We start from the raw sequence: 16901 nt of genomic DNA, 5'->3' as shown, positions 1-16901 counted from the left end.
TTCAGGACAATCTAATGCTTGTTGTTTGAGATAGAGTGATTTCCCCGTTTAACGTTTATTGTGGAATAATTATACTTTTTTGTGTAATAAACCTATCACTATTTTTTAAAAATTAACGGCACAACTCATCAAGCTGAAATTTTCTCTGAAGGCAGATGGTTATGACTTCTACTTGTAGAAAAAAATTCAGGCCAATCTGATGTTTGTTGTTTGAGATAGAGTGATTTCCCCGTTTTACGTTTGTTGTGGAATAATTATACTTTTTTGTGTAATAAACCTATCACTATTTTTTTAAAATTAACGGCACAACTCATCAAGCTGAAATTTTCACAGAAGGCAGTTGGTAATGACTTCTATTTGTAGAAAAAATTTCAGGCCAATCTGATGTTTGTTGTTTGAGATAGAGTGATTTCCCCGTTTTACGTTTGTTGTGGAATAATTATACTTTTTGGTGTAATAAACCTATCACTATTTTTAAAAAATTAACGGCACAACTCATCAAGCTGAAATTTTCACAGAAGGCAGTTGGTAATGACTTCTACTTGTAGAAAAAAATTCAGGCCAATCTGATGTTTGTTGTTTGAGATAGAGTGATTTCTCCGTTTTACGTTTGTTGTGGAATAATTATACTTTTTTGTGTAATAAACCTATCACTATTTTTAAAAAATTAACGGCACAACTCATCAAGCTGAAATTTTCACAGAAGGCAGTTGGTAATGACTTCTACTTGTAGAAAAAAATTCAGGCCAATCTGATGTTTGTTGTTTGAGATAGAGTGATTTCCCCGGTTTACTTTTGTTGTGGAAAAAATTAATTGAAGATTTTTAACAAAAGAAAAGCAGTCTTCATATAGGACATAAAAACCATCTCGGATTGTTGGTTGTTCTTAGTAACGTTCAACCTGCTTGCAAACGGGGTGATTGGGTTTAGAATCGAAAAAAAATCTGCGTAGAAACTACCTTATTAAAAAGGGGAAGCCTGGCTCAAAGTTTCCCCATGGGACACGGCAATGAGTCTTAATACTTGAAATCTGATGTCTGTGTTAGGGAATCCGAAATTTTTTTTTTTTGTTTTTTTTTTTTGCGCTTTGTAGTGACTACACCATAATGGTTGAGTTTGCAATAATTTCTACTTGTAGAAACAATTTCAGGCCAATCTGAAGGTTGGGGATAGAGATAGAGCGATTTGCCTGTTTTACTGTTGTGTAATAAATCTATTACGATTTTTTTTTAATTAACGGCGCAACAAATCAAGCTGAAATTTTCTCTGAAGGCAGTTGGCAGTGACCTCTACTTGTTGAAAAAATTTCAGGACAATCTAATGCTTGTTGTTTGAGATAGAGTGATTTCCCCGTTTAACGTTTGTTGTGGAATAATTATACTTTTTTGTGTAATAAACCTATCACTATTTTTTAAAAATTAACGGCACAACAAATCAAGCTGAAATTTTTACAGAAGGCAGTTGGAAATGACTTCTACTTGCAGAAAAAATTTCAGGCCAATCTGATGTTTGTTGTTTGAGATAGAGTGATTTCCCCGTTTTACGTTTGTTGTGGAATAATTATACTTTTTTGTGTAATAAACATATCACTATTTTTTAAAAATTAACGGCACAACTCATCAAGCTGAAATTTTCACAGATGGCAGTTGGTAATGACTTCTACTTGTAGAAAAAATTTCAGGCCAATCTGATGTTTGTTGTTTGAGATAGAGTGATTTCCCCGTTTTACGTTTGTTGTGGAATAATTATACTTTTTTGTGTAATAAACCGATCACTATTTTTTAAAAATTAACGGCACAACTCATCAAGCTGAAATTTTCTCTGAAGGCAGATGGTAATGACTTCTACTTTTAGAAAAAATTTCAGGCCAATCTGATGTTTGTTGTTTGAGATAGAGTGATTTCCCCGTTTTACGTTTGTTGTGGAATAATTATACTTTTTGTGTAATAAACCTATCACTATTTTTAAAAAATTAACGGCACAACTCATCAAGCTGAAATTTTCTCTGAAGGCAGTTGATAATGACTTCTACTTGTAGAAAAAATTTCAGGCCAATCTGATGTTTGTTGTTTGAGATAGAGTGATTTCCCCGTTTTACGTTTGTTGTGGAATAATTATACTTTTTTGTGTAATAAACCTATCACTATTTAAAAAAAATTAACGGCACAACTCATCAAGCTGAAATTTTTACAGCAGGCAGTTGGTAATGACTTCTTCTTGTAGAAAAAATTTCAGGCCAATCTGATGTTTGTTGTTTGAGATAGAGTGATTTCCCCGTTTTACGTTTATTGTGGAATAATGATACTTTTTTGTGTAATAAACCTATAACTATTTTTAAAAAATTAACGGCACAACTCATCAAGCTGAAATTTTTACAGCAGGCACTTGGTAATGACTTCTACTTGTAGAAAAAATTTCAGGCCAATCTGATGTTTGTTGTTTGAGATAGAGTGATTTCCCCGTTTTTCGTTTGTTGTGGAATAATTATACTTTTTTGTGTAATAAACCTATCACTATTTTTTTTAAATTAACGGCACAACTCATCAAGCTGAAATTTTCACAGAAGGCAGTTGGTAATGACTTCTACTTGTAGAAAAAATTTCAGGCCAATCTGATGTTTGTTGTTTGAGATAGAGTGATTTCCCCGTTTTACGTTTGTTGTGGAATAATTATACTTTTTTGTGTAATAAACCTATCACTATTTTTTAAAAATTAACGGCACAACTCATCAAGCTGAAATTTTCTCTGAAGGCAGATGGTAATGACTTCTACTTGTAGAAAAAATTTCAGGCCAATCTGATGTTTGTTGTTTGAGATAGAGTGATTTCCCCGTTTTACGTTTGTTGTGGAATAATTATACTTTTTTGTGTAATAAACCTATCACTATTTTTTAAAAATTAACGGCACAACTCATCAAGCTGAAATTTTCTCTGAAGGTAGATGGTAATGACTTCTACTTGTAGAAAAAATTTCAGGCCAATCTGATGTTTGTTGTTTGAGATAGAGTGATTTCCCCGTTTTACGTTTGTTGTGGAATAATTATACTTTTTTGTGTAATAAACCTATAACTATTTTTTAAAAATTAACGGCACAACTCATCAAGCTGAAATTTTCACAGAAGGCAGTTGGTAATGACTTCCACTTGTAGAAAAAAATTCAGGCCAATCTGATGTTTGTTGTTTGAGATAGAGTGATTTCCCCGTTTTACGTTTGTTGTGGAATAATTATACTTTTTTGTGTAATAAACCTATCACTATTTTTTTTAAATTAACGGCACAACTCATCATGCTGAAATTTTCTCTGAAGGCAGATGGTAATGACTTCTACTTGTAGAAAAAATTTCAGGCCAATCTGATGTTTGTTGTTTGAGATAGAGTGATTTCCCCGTTTTACGTTTGTTGTGGAATAATTATACTTTTTTGTGCAATAAACTTATAACTATTTTTTAAAAATTAACGGCACAACTTATCAAGCTGAAATTTTTATAGAATGCAGTAGGTAATGACATCTACTTGTAGAAAAAAATTCAGGCCAATCTGACGGTTGGGGTTAGAGATAGAGTGATTTCCCCGGTTTACTTTTGTTGTGGAATAATTATACTTTTTGGTGTAATAAACCGATCACTATTTTTTAAAAATTAACGGCACAACTCATCAAGCTGAAATTTTCACAGAAGGCAGTTGGTAATGACTTTTACTTGTAGAAAAAATTTCAGGCCAATCTGATGTTTGTTGTTTGAGATAGAGTGATTTCCCCGGTTTACGTTTGTTGTGGAAAAAATTAATTGAAGATTTTTAACAAAAGAAAAGCAGTCTTCATATAGGATATAAAAACCATCTCGGATTGTTGGTTGTTCTTAGTAACGTTCAACCTGCTTGCAAACGGGGTGATTGGGTTTAGAATCGAAAAAAAAAATCTGCGTAGAAACTACCTTATTAAAAAGGGGAAGCCTGGCTCAAAGTTTCCCCATGAGACACGGCAATGAGTCTTAACACCTGAAATCTGATGTCTGTGTTAGGGAATCCGAACTTTTTTTTTTTTTTTTTTTGCGCTTTGTAGTGACTACACCATAATGGTTGAGTTTGCAATAATTTCTACTTGTAGAAACAATTTCAGGCCAATCTGAAGGTTGGGGATAGAGATAGAGCGATTTGCCTGTTTTACTGTTGTGTAATAAATTTATTACGATTTTTTTTTTAATTAACGCCACAACTCATCAAGCTGAAATTTTTACAGAAGGCAGTTGGTAATGACTTCTACTTGTAGAAAAAATTTCAGGCCAATCTGATGTTTGTTGTTTGAGATAGAGTGATTTCCCCGTTTTACGTTTGTTGTGGAATAATTATACTTTTTTGTGTATTAAACCGATCACTATTTTTAAAAAATTAACGGCACAACTCATCAAGCTGAAATTTTCTCTGAAGGCAGATGGTAATGACTTCTACTTGTAGAAAAAATTTCAGGCCAATCTGATGTTTGTTGTTTGAGATAGAGTGATTTCCCCGTTTTACGTTTGTTGTGGAATAATTATACTTTTTTGTGTAATAAACCGATCACTATTTTTTAAAAATTAACGGCACAACTCATCAAGCTGAAATTTTCTCTGAAGGCAGATGGTAATGACTTCTACTTGTAGAAAAAAATTCAGGCCAATCTGATGTTTGTTGTTTGAGATAGAGTGATTTCCCCGTTTTACGTTTGTTGTGGAATAATTATACTTTTTTGTGTAATAAACTTATCACTATTTTTTAAAAATTTACGGCACAACTCATCAAGCTGAAATTTTCACAGAAGGCAGTTGGTAATGACTTCTACTTGTAGAAAAAATTTCAGGCCAATCTGATGTTTGTTGTTTGAGATAGAGTGATTTCCCCGGTTTACGTTTGTTGTGGAAAAAATTAATTGAAGATTTTTAACAAAAGAAAAGCAATCTTCATATAGGACATAAAAACCATCTCGGATTGTTGGTTGTTCTTAGTAACGTTCAACCTGCTTGCAAACGGGGTGATTGGGTTTAGAATCGAAAAAAAATCTGCGTAGAAACTACCTTATTAAAAAGGGGAAGCCTGGCTCAAAGTTTCCCCATGAGACACGGCAATGAGTCTTAACACCTGAAATCTGATGTCTGTGTTAGGGAATCCGAACTTTTTTTTTTTTTTTTTTTTTTGCGCTTTGTAGTGACTACACCATAATGGTTGAGTTTGCAATAATTTCTACTTGTAGAAACAATTTCAGGCCAATCTGAAGGTTGGGGATAGAGATAGAGCGATTTGCCTGTTTTACTGTTGTGTAATAAATTTATTACGATTTTTTTTTAATTAACGCCACAACAAATCAAGCTGAAATTTTCACAGAAGGCAGTTGGCAGTGACCTCTACTTGTAGAAAAAATTTCAGGACAATCTAATGCTTGTTGTTTGAGATAGAGTGATTTCCCCGTTTAACGTTTATTGTGGAATAATTATACTTTTTTGTGTAATAAACCTATCACTATTTTTTTAAAATTAACGGCACAACTCATCAAGCTGAAATTTTTACAGAAGGCAGTTGGTAATGACTTCTACTTGTAGAAAAAATTTCAGGCCAATCTGATGTTTGTTGTTTGAGATAGAGTGATTTCCCCGTTTTACGTTTGTTGTGGAATAATTATACTTTTTTGTGTAATAAACCGATCACTATTTTTTAAAAATTAACGGCACAACTCATCAAGCTGAAATTTTCTCTGAAGGCAGATGGTAATGACTTCTACTTGTAGAAAAAATTTCAGGCCAATCTGATGTTTGTTGTTTGAGATAGAGTGATTTCCCCGTTTTACGTTTGTTGTGGAATAATTATACTTTTTTGTGTAATAAACTTATCACTATTTTTAAAAAATTAATGGCACAACTTATCAAGCTGAAATTTTCACAGATGGCAGTTGGTAATGACATCTACTTGTAGAAAAAAATTTCAGGCCAATCTGACGGTTGGGGTTAGAGATAGAGTGATTTCCCCGGTTTACTTTTGTTGTGGAAAAAATTAATTGAAGATTTTTAACAAAAGAAAAGCAGTCTTCATATAGGACATTAAAAACCATCTCGGATTGTTGGTTGTTCTTAGTAACGTTCAACCTGCTTGCAAACGGGGTGATTGGGTTTGGATCGAAAAAAAAAATCGGCGTAGAAACTACCTTATTAAAAAGGGGAAGCCTGGCTCAAAGCTTCCCCATGAGACACGGCAATGAGTCTTAACACCTGAAATCTGATGTCTGTGTTAGGGAATCCAAACTTTTTTTTTTTTTTTTGCGCTTTGTATTGACTACACCATAATGGTTGAGTGTGCAATAATTTCTACTTGTAGAAACAATTTCAGGCCAATCTGGAGGTTGGGGATAGAGATAGAGCGATTTGCCTGTTTTACTGTTGTGTAATAAATTTATTACGATTTTGTTTTAATTAACGGCACAACTCATCAAGCTGAAATTTTTACAGAAGGCAGTTGGTAATGACTTCTACTTGTAGAAAAAAATTCAGGCCAATCTGATGTTTGTTGTTTGAGATAGAGTGATTTCCCCGTTTTACGTTTGTTGTGGAATAATTATACTTTTTTGTGTAATAAACCTATCACTATTTTTTAAAAATTAACGGCACAACTCATCAAGCTGAAATTTTCTCTGAAGGCAGATGGTAATGACTTCTACTTGTAGAAAAAATTTCAGGCCGATCTGATGTTTGTTGTTTGAGATAGAGTGATTTCCCCGTTTTACGTTTGTTGTGGAATAATTATACTTTTTTGTGTAATAAACCGATCACTATTTTTTAAAAATTAACGGCACAACTCATCAAGCTGAAATTTTCTCTGAAGGCAGATGGTAATGACTTCTACTTGTAGAAAAAATTTCAGGCCAATCTGATGTTTGTTGTTTGAGATAGAGTGATTTCCCCGTTTTACGTTTGTTGTGGAATAATTATACTTTTTTGTGTAATAAACCGATCACTATTTTTTAAAAATTAATGGCACAACTTATCAAGCTGAAATTTTCACAGATGGCAGTTGGTAATGACTTCTACTTGTAGAAAAAATTTCAGGCCAATCTGATGTTTGTTGTTTGAGATAGAGTGATTTCCCCGTTTTACGTTTGTTGTGGAATAATTATACTTTTTGGTGTAATAAACCTATCACTATTTTTTTAAAATTAACGGCACAACTCATCAAGCTGAAATTTTCACAGAAGGCAGTTGGTAATGACTTCTACTTGTAGAAAAAAATTCAGGCCAATCTGATGTTTGTTGTTTGAGATAGAGTGATTTCCCCGTTTTACGTTTGTTGTGGAATAATTATACTTTTTTGTGTAATAAACCTATCACTATTTTTAAAAAATTAACGGCACAACTCATCAAGCTGAAATTTTCTCTGAAGGCAGTTGATAATGACTTCTACTTGTAGAAAAAATTTCAGGCCAATCTGATGTTTGTTGTTTGAGATAGAGTGATTTCCCCGTTTTAGGTTTGTTGTGGAATAATTATACTTTTTTGTGTAATAAACCTATCACTATTTTTTTAAAATTAACGGCACAACTCATCAAGCTGAAATTTTCACAGAAGGCAGTTGGTAATGACTTCTATTTGTAGAAAAAATTTCAGGCCAATCTGATGTTTGTTGTTTGAGATAGAGTGATTTCCCCGTTTTACGTTTGTTGTGGAATAATTATACTTTTTGGTGTAATAAACCTATCACTATTTTTAAAAAATTAACGGCACAACTCATCAAGCTGAAATTTTCACAGAAGGCAGTTGGTAATGACTTCTACTTGTAGAAAAAAATTCAGGCCAATCTGATGTTTGTTGTTTGAGATAGAGTGATTTCTCCGTTTTACGTTTGTTGTGGAATAATTATATTTTTTTGTGTAATAAACCTATCACTATTTTTAAAAAATTTACGGCACAACTCATCAAGCTGAAATTTTCACAGAAGGCAGTTGGTAATGACTTCTACTTGTAGAAAAAAATTCAGGCCAATCTGATGTTTGTTGTTTGAGATAGAGTGATTTCCCCGGTTTACTTTTGTTGTGGAAAAAATTAATTGAAGATTTTTAACAAAAGAAAAGCAGTCTTCATATAGGACATAAAAACCATCTCGGATTGTTGGTTGTTCTTAGTAACGTTCAACCTGCTTGCAAACGGGGTGATTGGGTTTAGAATCGAAAAAAAATCTGCGTAGAAACTACCTTATTAAAAAGGGGAAGCCTGGCTCAAAGTTTCCCCATGTGACACGGCAATGAGTCTTAACACCTGAAATCTGATGTCTGTGTTAGGGAATCCGAAATTTTTTTTTTTTTTTTTTTTTTTTTGTTTTTTTTTTTTTGCGCTTTGTAGTGACTACACCATAATGGTTGAGTTTGCAATAATTTCTACTTGTAGAAACAATTTCAGGCCAATCTGAAGGTTGGGGATAGAGATAGAGCGATTTGCCTGTTTTACTGTTGTGTAATAAATCTATTACGATTTTTTTTTAATTAACGGCGCAACAAATCAAGCTGAAATTTTCTCTGAAGGCAGTTGGCAGTGACCTCTACTTGTTGAAAAAATTTCAGGACAATCTAATGCTTGTTGTTTGAGATAGAGTGATTTCCCCGTTTAACGTTTGTTGTGGAATAATTATACTTTTTTGTGTAATAAACCTATCACTATTTTTTAAAAATTAACGGCACAACAAATCAAGCTGAAATTTTTACAGAAGGCAGTTGGAAATGACTTCTACTTGCAGAAAAAATTTCAGGCCAATCTGATGTTTGTTGTTTGAGATAGAGTGATTTCCCCGTTTTACGTTTGTTGTGGAATAATTATACTTTTTTGTGTAATAAACCTATAACTATTTTTTAAAAATTAACGGCACAACTCATCAAGCTGAAATTTTCACAGATGGCAGTTGGTAATGACTTCTACTTGTAGAAAAAATTTCAGGCCAATCTGATGTTTGTTGTTTGAGATAGAGTGATTTCCCCGTTTTACGTTTGTTGTGGAATAATTATACTTTTTTGTGTAATAAACCGATCACTATTTTTTAAAAATTAACGGCACAACTCATCAAGCTGAAATTTTCTCTGAAGGCAGATGGTAATGACTTCTACTTGTAGAAAAAATTTCAGGCCAATCTGATGTTTGTTGTTTGAGATAGAGTGATTTCCCCGTTTTACGTTCGTTGTGGAATAATTATACTTTTTGTGTAATAAACCTATCACTATTTTTAAAAAATTAACGGCACAACTCATCAAGCTGAAATTTTCTCTGAAGGCAGTTGATAATGACTTCTACTTGTAGAAAAAATTTCAGGCCAATCTGATGTTTGTTGTTTGAGATAGAGTGATTTCCCCGTTTTACGTTTGTTGTGGAATAATTATACTTTTTTGTGTAATAAACCTATCACTATTTAAAAAAAATTAACGGCACAACTCATCAAGCTGAAATTTTTACAGCAGGCAGTTGGTAATGACTTCTTCTTGTAGAAAAAATTTCAGGCCAATCTGATGTTTGTTGTTTGAGATAGAGTGATTTCCCCGTTTTACGTTTATTGTGGAATAATGATACTTTTTTGTGTAATAAACCTATCACTATTTTTTAAAAATTAACGGCACAACTCATCAAGCTGAAATTTTTACAGCAGGCAGTTGGTAATGACTTCTACTTGTAGAAAAAATTTCAGGCCAATCTGATGTTTGTTGTTTGAGATAGAGTGATTTCCCCGTTTTTCGTTTGTTGTGGAATAATTATACTTTTTTGTGTAATAAACCTATCACTATTTTTTTTAAATTAACGGCACAACTCATCAAGCTGAAATTTTCACAGAAGGCAGTTGGTAATGACTTCTACTTGTAGAAAAAATTTCAGGCCAATCTGATGTTTGTTGTTTGAGATAGAGTGATTTCCCCGTTTTACGTTTGTTGTGGAATAATTATACTTTTTTGTGTAATAAACCTATCACTATTTTTTAAAAATTAACGGCACAACTCATCAAGCTGAAATTTTCTCTGAAGGCAGATGGTAATGACTTCTACTTGTAGAAAAAATTTCAGGCCAATCTGATGTTTGTTGTTTGAGATAGAGTGATTTCCCCGTTTTACGTTTGTTGTGGAATAATTATACTTTTTTGTGTAATAAACCTATCACTATTTTTTAAAAATTAACGGCACAACTCATCAAGCTGAAATTTTCTCTGAAGGTAGATGGTAATGACTTCTACTTGTAGAAAAAATTTCAGGCCAATCTGATGTTTGTTGTTTGAGATAGAGTGATTTCCCCGTTTTACGTTTGTTGTGGAATAATTATACTTTTTGGTGTAATAAACCTATAACTATTTTTTAAAAATTAACGGCACAACTCATCAAGCTGAAATTTTCACAGAAGGCAGTTGGTAATGACTTCCACTTGTAGAAAAAAATTCAGGCCAATCTGATGTTTGTTGTTTGAGATAGAGTGATTTCCCCGTTTTACGTTTGTTGTGGAATAATTATACTTTTTTGTGTAATAAACCTATCACTATTTTTTAAAAATTAACGGCACAACTCATCATGCTGAAATTTTCTCTGAAGGCAGATGGTAATGACTTCTACTTGTAGAAAAAATTTCAGGCCAATCTGATGTTTGTTGTTTGAGATAGAGTGATTTCCCCGTTTTACGTTTGTTGTGGAATAATTATACTTTTTTGTGTAATAAACTTATAACTATTTTTTAAAAATTAACGGCACAACTTATCAAGCTGAAATTTTTATAGAATGCAGTAGGTAATGACATCTACTTGTAGAAAAAAATTCAGGCCAATCTGACGGTTGGGGTTAGAGATAGAGTGATTTCCCCGTTTTACGTTTGTTGTGGAATAATTATACTTTTTGGTGTAATAAACCGATCACTATTTTTTAAAAATTAACGGCACAACTCATCAAGCTGAAATTTTCACAGAAGGCAGTTGGTAATGACTTCTACTTGTAGAAAAAATTTCAGGCCAATCTGATGTTTGTTGTTTGAGATAGAGTGATTTCCCCGGTTTACGTTTGTTGTGGAAAAAATTAATTGAAGATTTTTAACAAAAGAAAAGCAGTCTTCATATAGGATATAAAAACCATCTCGGATTGTTGGTTGTTCTTAGTAACGTTCAACCTGCTTGCAAACGGGGTGATTGGGTTTAGAATCGAAAAAAAATCTGCGTAGAAACTACCTTATTAAAAAGGGGAAGCCTGGCTCAAAGTTTCCCCATGAGACACGGCAATGAGTCTTAACACCTGAAATCTGATGTCTGTGTTAGGGAATCCGAACTTTTTTTTTTTTTTTTTTTTGCGCTTTGTAGTGACTACACCATAATGGTTGAGTTTGCAATAATTTCTACTTGTAGAAACAATTTCAGGCCAATCTGAAGGTTGGGGATAGAGATAGAGCGATTTGCCTGTTTTACTGTTGTGTAATAAATTTATTACGATTTTTTTTTTAATTAACGCCACAACAAATCAAGCTGAAATTTTCACAGAAGGCAGTTGGCAGTGACCTCTACTTGTAGAAAAAAAAATCAGGACAATCTAATGCTTGTTGTTTGAGATAGAGTGATTTCCCCGTTTTAGGTTTGTTGTGGAATAATTATACTTTTTTGTGTAATAAACCTATCACTATTTTTTAAAAATTAACGGCACAACTCATCAAGCTGAAATTTTTACAGAAGGCAGTTGGTAATGACTTCTACTTGTAGAAAAAATTTCAGGCCAATCTGATGTTTGTTGTTTGAGATAGAGTGATTTCCCCGTTTTACGTTTGTTGTGGAATAATTATACTTTTTTGTGTATTAAACCGATCACTATTTTTAAAAAATTAACGGCACAACTCATCAAGCTGAAATTTTCTCTGAAGGCAGATGGTAATGACTTCTACTTGTAGAAAAAATTTCAGGCCAATCTGATGTTTGTTGTTTGAGATAGAGTGATTTCCCCGTTTTACGTTTGTTGTGGAATAATTATACTTTTTTGTGTAATAAACCGATCACTATTTTTTAAAAATTAACGGCACAACTCATCAAGCTGAAATTTTCTCTGAAGGCAGATGGTAATGACTTCTACTTGTAGAAAAAAATTCAGGCCAATCTGATGTTTGTTGTTTGAGATAGAGTGATTTCCCCGTTTTACGTTTGTTGTGGAATAATTATACTTTTTTGTGTAATAAACTTATCACTATTTTTTTTAAATTTACGGCACAACTCATCAAGCTGAAATTTTCACAGAAGGCAGTTGGTAATGACTTCTACTTGTAGAAAAAATTTCAGGCCAATCTGATGTTTGTTGTTTGAGATAGAGTGATTTCCCCGGTTTACGTTTGTTGTGGAAAAAATTAATTGAAGATTTTTAACAAAAGAAAAGCAATCTTCATATAGGACATAAAAACCATCTCGGATTGTTGGTTGTTCTTAGTAACGTTCAACCTGCTTGCAAACGGGGTGATTGGGTTTAGAATCGAAAAAAAATCTGCGTAGAAACTACCTTATTAAAAAGGGGAAGCCTGGCTCAAAGTTTCCCCATGAGACACGGCAATGAGTCTTAACACCTGAAATCTGATGTCTGTGTTAGGGAATCCGAACTTTTTTTTTTTTTTTTTTTTTTTTGCGCTTTGTAGTGACTACACCATAATGGTTGAGTTTGCAATAATTTCTACTTGTAGAAACAATTTCAGGCCAATCTGAAGGTTGGGGATAGAGATAGAGCGATTTGCCTGTTTTACTGTTGTGTAATAAATTTATTACGATTTTTTTTTAATTAACGCCACAACAAATCAAGCTGAAATTTTCACAGAAGGCAGTTGGCAGTGACCTCTACTTGTAGAAAAAATTTCAGGACAATCTAATGCTTGTTGTTTGAGATAGAGTGATTTCCCCGTTTAACGTTTATTGTGGAATAATTATACTTTTTTGTGTAATAAACCTATCACTATTTTTTTAAAATTAACGGCACAACTCATCAAGCTGAAATTTTTACAGAAGGCAGTTGGTAATGACTTCTACTTGTAGAAAAAATTTCAGGCCAATCTGATGTTTGTTGTTTGAGATAGAGTGATTTCCCCGTTTTACGTTTGTTGTGGAATAATTATACTTTTTTGTGTAATAAACCGATCACTATTTTTTAAAAATTAACGGCACAACTCATCAAGCTGAAATTTTCTCTGAAGGCAGATGGTAATGACTTCTACTTGTAGAAAAAATTTCAGGCCAATCTGATGTTTGTTGTTTGAGATAGAGTGATTTCCCCGTTTTACGTTTGTTGTGGAATAATTATACTTTTTTGTGTAATAAACTTATCACTATTTTTAAAAAATTAATGGCACAACTTATCAAGCTGAAATTTTCACAGATGGCAGTTGGTAATGACATCTACTTGTAGAAAAAAATTTCAGGCCAATCTGACGGTTGGGGTTAGAGATAGAGTGATTTCCCCGGTTTACTTTTGTTGTAGAAAAAATTAATTGAAGATTTTTAACAAAAGAAAAGCAGTCTTCATATAGGACATTAAAAACCATCTCGGATTGTTGGTTGTTCTTAGTAACGTTCAACCTGCTTGCAAACGGGGTGATTGGGTTTGGATCGAAAAAAAAAATCGGCGTAGAAACTACCTTATTAAAAAGGGGAAGCCTGGCTCAAAGCTTCCCCATGAGACACGGCAATGAGTCTTAACACCTGAAATCTGATGTCTGTGTTAGGGAATCCAAACTTTTTTTTTTTTTTTTGCGCTTTGTATTGACTACACCATAATGGTTGAGTGTGCAATAATTTCTACTTGTAGAAACAATTTCAGGCCAATCTGGAGGTTGGGGATAGAGATAGAGCGATTTGCCTGTTTTACTGTTGTGTAATAAATTTATTACGATTTTGTTTTAATTAACGGCACAACTCATCAAGCTGAAATTTTTACAGAAGGCAGTTGGTAATGACTTCTACTTGTAGAAAAAAATTCAGGCCAATCTGATGTTTGTTGTTTGAGATAGAGTGATTTCCCCGTTTTACGTTTGTTGTGGAATAATTATACTTTTTTGTGTAATAAACCTATCACTATTTTTTAAAAATTAACGGCACAACTCATCAAGCTGAAATTTTCTCTGAAGGCAGATGGTAATGACTTCTACTTGTAGAAAAAATTTCAGGCCGATCTGATGTTTGTTGTTTGAGATAGAGTGATTTCCCCGTTTTACGTTTGTTGTGGAATAATTATACTTTTTTGTGTAATAAACCGATCACTATTTTTTAAAAATTAACGGCACAACTCATCAAGCTGAAATTTTCTCTGAAGGCAGATGGTAATGACTTCTACTTGTAGAAAAAATTTCAGGCCAATCTGATGTTTGTTGTTTGAGATAGAGTGATTTCCCCGTTTTACGTTTGTTGTGGAATAATTATACTTTTTGGTGTAATAAACCGATCACTATTTTTTAAAAATTAACGGCACAACTCATCAAGCTGAAATTTTCTCTGAAGGCAGATGGTAATGACTTCTACTTGTAGAAAAAATTTCAGGCCAATCTGATGTTTGTTGTTTGAGATAGAGTGATTTCCCCGTTTTACGTTTGTTGTGGAATAATTATACTTTTTGGTGTAATAAACCTATCACTATTTTTTAAAAATTAACGGCACAACTCATCAAGCTGAAATTTTCACAGAAGGCAGTTGGTAATGACTTCTACTTGTAGAAAAAAATTCAGGCCAATCTGATGTTTGTTGTTTGAGATAGAGTGATTTCCCCGTTTTACGTTTGTTGTGGAATAATTATACTTTTTTGTGTAATAAACTTATCACTATTTTTTAAAAATTAACGGCACAACTTATCAAGCTGAAATTTTTATAGAAGGCAGTTGGTAATGACATCTACTTGTAGAAAAAAATTCAGGCCAATCTGACGGTTGGGGTTAGAGATAGAGTGATTTCCCCGGTTTACTTTTGTTGTGGAAAAAATTAATTGAAGATTTTTAACAAAAGAAAAGCAGTCTTCATATAGGACATTAAAAACCATCTCGGATTGTTGGTTGTTCTTAGTAACGTTCAACCTGCTTGCAAACGGGGTGATTGGGTTTAGAATCGAAAAAAAAATCGGCGTAGAAACTTCCTTATTAAAAAGGGGAAGCCTGGCTCAAAGTTTCCCCATGAGACACGGCAATGAGTCTTAACACCTGAAATCTGATGTCTGTGTTAGGGAATCTGAACTTTTTTTTGTTCTTTTTTTTTGTTTTTTTTTTTGCGCTTTGTATTGACTGCACCATAATGGTTGAGTTTGCAATAATTTCTACTTGTAGAAACAATTTCAGGCCAATCTGAAGGTTGGGGATAGAGATAGAGCGATTTGCCTGTTTTACTGTTGTGTAATAAATTTATTACGATTTTTTTTTAATTAACGGCACAACAAATCAAGCTGAAATTTTCACAGAAGGCAGTTGGCAGTGACCTCTACTTGTAGAAAAAATTTCAGGACAATCTAATGCTTGTTGTTTGAGATAGAGTGATTTCCCCGTTTAACGTTTATTGTGGAATAATTATACTTTTTTGTGTAATAAACCTATCACTATTTTTTAAAAATTAACGGCACAACTCATCAAGCTGAAATTTTCTCTGAAGGCAGATGGTTATGACTTCTACTTGTAGAAAAAAATTCAGGCCAATCTGATGTTTGTTGTTTGAGATAGAGTGATTTCCCCGTTTTACGTTTGTTGTGGAATAATTATACTTTTTTGTGTAATAAACCTATCACTATTTTTTTAAAATTAACGGCACAACTCATCAAGCTGAAATTTTCACAGAAGGCAGTTGGTAATGACTTCTATTTGTAGAAAAAATTTCAGGCCAATCTGATGTTTGTTGTTTGAGATAGAGTGATTTCTCCGTTTTACGTTTGTTGTGGAATAATTATACTTTTTGGTGTAATAAACCTATCACTATTTTTAAAAAATTAACGGCACAACTCATCAAGCTGAAATTTTCACAGAAGGCAGTTGGTAATGACTTCTACTTGTAGAAAAAAATTCAGGCCAATCTGATGTTTGTTGTTTGAGATAGAGTGATTTCTCCGTTTTACGTTTGTTGTGGAATAATTATACTTTTTTGTGTAATAAACCTATCACTATTTTTAAAAAATTTACGGCACAACTCATCAAGCTGAAATTTTCACAGAAGGCAGTTGGTAATGACTTCTACTTGTAGAAAAAAATTCAGGCCAATCTGATGTTTGTTGTTTGAGATAGAGTGATTTCCCCGGTTTACTTTTGTTGTGGAAAAAATTAATTGAAGATTTTTAACAAAAGAAAAGCAGTCTTCATATAGGACATAAAAACCATCTCGGATTGTTGGTTGTTCTTAGTAACGTTCAACCTGCTTGCAAACGGGGTGATTGGGTTTAGAATCGAAAAAAAATCTGCGTAGAAACTACCTTATTAAAAAGGGGAAGCCTGGCTCAAAGTTTCCCCATGAGACACGGCAATGAGTCTTAACACCTGAAATCTGATGTCTGTGTTAGGGAATCCGAACTTTTTTTTTTTTTTTTTTTTGCGCTTTGTAGTGACTACACCATAATGGTTGAGTTTGCAATAATTTCTACTTGTAGAAACAATTTCAGGCCAATCTGAAGGTTGGGGATAGAGATAGAGCGATTTGCCTGTTTTACTGTTGTGTAATAAATTTATTACGATTTTTTTTTTAATTAACGGCACAACAAATCAAGCTGAAATTTTCACAGAAGGCAGTTGGCAGTGACCTCTACTTGTAGAAAAAATTTCAGGACAATCTAATGCTTGTTGTTTGAGATAGAGTGATTTCCCCGTTTTACGTTTGTTGTGGAATAATTATACTTTTTTGTGTAATAAACCGATCACTATTTTAAAAAAATTAACGGCACAACTCATCAAGCTGAAATTTTCT

The sequence above is a fragment of the Ochlerotatus camptorhynchus genome, unplaced genomic scaffold (genome assembly GCF_037179485.1).
Source record: "Ochlerotatus camptorhynchus isolate MF236.1 unplaced genomic scaffold, CSIRO-AGI_Acam_v1.1 ptg000344l, whole genome shotgun sequence".
NCBI classification, from domain to species: domain Eukaryota; kingdom Metazoa; phylum Arthropoda; class Insecta; order Diptera; family Culicidae; genus Ochlerotatus; species Ochlerotatus camptorhynchus.
This window is presented reverse-complemented; position numbering follows the sequence as displayed.